Genomic DNA, 5,300 nt, shown 5'->3' on the forward strand with positions numbered 1-5,300 from the left:
ATATATTAACTATTAAATCGTTAAGTCTTCTACAAAAACAAACACTTATAAAATATACTATTTTCATGCCCCATCATAATATTCTACGTTGTTTATTATATATTCAAAATAGTATATTTAACTATTCTTCACTGTGAACATTGACCTAACAGAACGTAATAGGTTCTTATAAAATTCAAAACTTATGGAAAGAAAAAAAAATACAATTAAAACATCATTGTCTAAAAAAACTAGATAATAACACATATAAAAATATGTTGTTATTTATGATCCATGAGTAATATGTAATGAACATGAAATCCGTGTATTCACACATAAACACTATATAATTATCTGTGTGTATAAACTTTTAAGTTACTCTAAACTTGCATGACAATTAATTTAATAGATATAAAAATACCACAGAAATTTTTCTTATCTTCTTGGGTCTATTGAAAACGGCTGTTTCTAGTATGACGCAAGAAAGGTGTATGCGATGTGAATTATATTAATATCAGTCTTATTATGATTTATATAATATACGTATTACTACTAAATGCACAAAGATAGTTATAAGACCAGGTCCTCTGCTTTATCGCTAATACTTATTTTAGAACATCTACAAACCTCACATTAGACTCTCTCTCTCTTACAGGCTGGAGATTCAGATTTCTGATGAGTCACAGCAAATGTTCAATGAGGTAGTACAACTTTCAATCTGTCACAGCAAATGTTCAATGAGGTAGTACAACTTTCAATCTGTCACAGCAAATGTTAAATGAGGTAGTACAACTTTCAATCTGTCACAGCAAATGTTAAATGAGGTAGTACAACTTTCAATCTGCCACAGCAATAGTAATACACATGCCAAGTGATTAACTATAAGCAAAACAAATGTGATTGACGTAGAAACCAGAAAGGATATTTACATCGCTTGAGAAAACGCTACAGGCCATTTAGAGTTTAGGCAAATTGTGTCAGCAAAATTTGATAACTGTACAGCTTTTAAAGGGTACAGCGTAAAATTAATCTTAAAAAATAACGGACGTTTCATAAATTCAACCGTAAGCCATGTTTTTAATTATTAATTATGTTTCTTGTTCAGATTTATAGTGTAAGAAACACCTGTTTGTTTTTAAACACTGTTAGTGATACTTTACATATTCAAGCAGAAGAAATCGGTTTCACCATAAAAGAAGTGTATAGCAATTGTTTACACCATTCAATTTGTCCTTAAAATTTATTACACTTTTGAGTAGTGCACGAAATCATTTTTCTGGTTTCATAAAATTTAAAAATAATTCTGTATTTTAATATACGCATACGTGGGAATATATATCTACACCTATTTGTTGGTGATTTTTATGTAACTGTCCCCCAGTGAGTCAGTAGTAAGTGCTAAAAATCCAGGGTTCGATTCCCCGTGGTGGATAAAGTAGAGATAGCCAGTTATGTAGCTTTGCACTTCATGTAACGAAATACTTTTGACTGAATAAATCGATAAAACTGTTTTAATCCAAGCTTTTGTTATTTTATAGACTATTCTGTTCTTGTTCAGTTTTAAAAGGATTGCATTATGTGTGCAACACTCCGCAAGGGATTATTAGGAAGCCCTAATTTCCATTCGCGTTCTCACCAAGAATCTAACGTCTTTAGCGCTATCTAGTAATTTTGCAAACTTGTAAAACTTAATTTTTGTTGTCTATGTGATTCTTTTTTATTAGTAAAATAAGTATATTTTTTGTTTTTCGTCATTAAATCCATCATAGAAAGTTACATGATGTTAATGTGTGTGTGTTTTGTGTGATTGTTATGAATGGTGTTTTTGAAAAGGAATTGGATATTTTACAAAACGTATAGCTTACAGATATTATTAAGTACATATGAAACTATGAATTTTATACACCAATGAGGATAATAAGATAGACAAAGTAATTATATCTATATTTTGTTTTAACAGCTACACATATTGTAATACTCTGTGCGTTGTTTCCTGTTATTATTTGATAATTCTCTAGTTCCGTAGAAAACCTGATACTCAAAATGGAAATATCTTAAAGCTCTACTCTAATTTTTGCGGAACAATAATGGAAGATTAATGTAGTCAGTCATGAGAGTTACAGTTGTGCTGTCTTAAAAATACGGGATTTATGCCTGTGTGTATTGGTCTTAATATCATATTTAATATATATATATATAAAGAATAAAAGAGATTTTTTTAATGTGGATAACATTATAGGTATATACATATTTAATACTTATATTTTGACCCAAATGTAAATCATGTTTGATTGATATGGATAAATTAAGAGCTGTTAAGTTAGTGGTAATGATTAATACCCTGTCTTTATGTAATTCTGCAGTTCATTTATAATATCAAGTTTTAATTAATTAAGACATTGTTACAGAAACTACATTTCCTTATCTGAAAACAATGAATATGTGTTTTTATTATATCACATGTCAAAGTTTGTATAGTTTATAAACTCCAAGTTGGAAGTCTAATTTGAAATATCTTAACAGTTTAATCTGTCACGATTTCAAATATATTGAGCAAGATTAATCAAGGTTTTCTAAATTAACACATAAATATTTTTCTGGACTAAAAGAAATACTGTTTGAATATGAACCATTTACCTTTTCAAATTGTAATCAGAAAACACTTAATAAACTCAGCTAAGTGCACCTTTATCACATTAACATAAATATTTATATGAGAATGAACATACTTTACAAAATTAGCATTGTTGATTAAAAACATTTTCGGAAATTCAGTGTAATAATTCAACTTCATTGCATAATGAGTAAAAATGCTATATTACTAAGTGTAAAGAATATTGTATTATTATTTTTATTATTATGAATTTTAGGGGTTCAGATTTCTTTGTATAAAAAGTTATTAATTCCAATAAGTTAAAAAAATGCAAATATAAAGTACTATTACAGAAGTCTAAGCATACATACAGAGAGAGAGATACACTCACATACAGGCATACTTGTACCATACTTGCATGGGCAGATTGAAGAAAATATTCCACTTCAAAACTGAAAAAAAAAGAAGACAAGAGAGACATTGTGAAAATACTATTAATTTGTTTTCATTTTCAAACTTGAATAAAATAGGAAAGTCAAAATCGTGTCTTTCTTATTTATGCACATATATATATATGTGTGTATAAGTGTGTGTATAAACGTTCAAAAGTTTGCATATAGATTTTACATTTTCACCGTCACGTATGTCTGTTTCCCAAGTGGTAAATTTTGAAAACATCATTTAGATCACTCTAGCCAGTCAATATCCTAAAGGAAACAAGTTGAAAAGTCTAAAAAATTAAGTAGTCGTTGGGTATTTAAGTGTCTTAGAATTTCCGCAGTAAACTCTATTTATTTATTTATTATAAGCACATTTTTAAATATAAAGTTACTTAACAGACTATCTGATAGATTGGAGGAAAAGCAGCTAATGAACAGCACTCTCCAGCAACTTTTGGGTTACTCTTGTCTGATTGAATAATGGGATTTGATCATTACTTTTATACTTTAATAGTGCACCCAAAATGCGGAGTGCAGCAACGAGACACAAACCATAAACCAGTAGCGTGGCAAATGCTGCCGTAAACCCCGCGGCGCGGGGTGAGCTCATGGGACTCCAAATTTCTTTTAAATTATCCAGGTACATCCGGCACATGTCAGAGACTCTTATAATTTTGAAAACACAACAAAGATGTCAGAGAATACAGGGATACTTCGGTAATTTGCGCTCTGGAGCTTACATAAGCCCGTATTTAACTTTGTTAGACGGCCCTACTCGGAGCCCGTCGTGACTGCTGAGTTTAATAGCGCTGTTGCTACTTTTGCTGCAGAAAGGACGAAACAAATCCTTTGCGCAGAGCCGTTGTCAAGGCAACGAGCGAGCAGGTTTATTTTAAAATGGAAGGAAATATCTCAGGGTAAGAACCCTGGGCTGCCCAGGCAGGTCCTAAATTAGGTTTTTTCCAAAACGTCTAAAAGGTCCCCAAACATGATTTTCGCGGGGAGGACACACCATTTTGCGCTACGCCACTGCTATAAGCCCTCTGATTCACAGTCCGAGCAAGTAACGCATATCCGGCCACAAGCCATTAATACAATGGCCCTTCATTTGACGGTGCTTACAACGAGTCTCAAACACACCATGAGACAAAATTAAATTACTCTACTAATGAATTTCGACTGAGACATAGTACTTGTGTAATATTTTGGTAACCAACTAAAATAAACATAAATTCTGTACATACCCTGGCTATGAAACTGCAATATACTGTTGTAAATATAATGAGCAAAATCTACAAAAGCTTGTGTTGCTGAGTGTTAAAAACCTGTTTCAGAATTATTATTTTTTATATTGTATTTTACAAAAATAGTTTATTAATGACAACCGTATTTCATTTTCGTTTGTGCCTAAACTTTCAGTAAGGTGTGCAATTAATTGAAATATTTCATATTTTGTTTGGTCATTTTTAGCACAAAGCTACACAATAGGCTATATCTGCATTCTGTCCATCATGGGAAATCAAACCCCTGATTTTAGCGTTGTAAGTCCGTAAATTTATTGTTTACCCAGTGGAGGACAATGTTTCATATAAATCAATGAGTCGTGTAATGCATAAACATAATACTTGCAAATAATTGGATTCAGAAAACGCTCATGAAAGCTTCAGATTTGTCTTGAAGGTTTTCAAAATTTAATGTTACTTTGGTTTCATGTAAGCGCCTCGAACCAGTCACCGGAAAAATAAAAACCAAATAACCATCATTTTTTTAGGGTACTAAATTATACCGGCACTCACCGGTACTGAATACCAGAAGTTATTTTTAAGGCGGTACTAGTACCGGGACTTATTTGAGCTACTTTGTCTTTTTTTATGTTTACAAGTAGATTTTTTTTTCAACAACAGGTCCACTTCACCCAGCTGAGTACCTCTACAATCAGATATACCTAAATAGAAAACGAAAACTGGTATACTGCAACATCTGTAGTAAAGTTTTAATCGATAGGGTGACTGATAATTATTGCATTGGTAATAAAGCCACACCATAATACCCAATGATGTATACGATCGTCTCGTTTTCACATCACTGGTAATGAGCAACCCACAATCCATGAGTTACTTAAACTCTTTTTATCATAGTTGTTTTAAAAAAAAGTATCGCAAAAACGTAGACTGACGCAAGGCTTTAAAACGAATTGTTCAAAATGTTTTTAGATTCTCTATTACAGCTTCGTGCGTTATTTTGGGAGCACTGACCTTTACACGGGTTGGAGTAAAATATTGGAAAAA

General features: G+C 31.7%; 1 long non-coding RNA gene across 1 annotated transcript in view; it reads right to left on the reverse strand.

Annotated features, from left to right (window-relative positions):
* The window catches only part of LOC111088001, a 7,871-nt gene extending 4,879 nt beyond the window's left edge, over positions 1-2,992 (reverse strand). Inside the window, exons 1-2 of the long non-coding RNA XR_002612633.1 lie at positions 2,964-2,992; positions 607-820 (exon numbers count right to left, since the gene is read on the reverse strand). This is a non-coding gene — a long non-coding RNA (uncharacterized LOC111088001). The remainder of the gene's footprint in view (positions 1-606; positions 821-2,963) is intronic.
* Positions 2,993-5,300: the final 2,308 nt, after the last annotated feature.

The sequence above is a fragment of the Limulus polyphemus genome, unplaced genomic scaffold (genome assembly GCF_000517525.1).
Source record: "Limulus polyphemus unplaced genomic scaffold, Limulus_polyphemus-2.1.2 Scaffold2, whole genome shotgun sequence".
In the NCBI taxonomy this organism is placed as follows: Eukaryota; Metazoa; Arthropoda; class Merostomata; order Xiphosura; family Limulidae; genus Limulus; species Limulus polyphemus.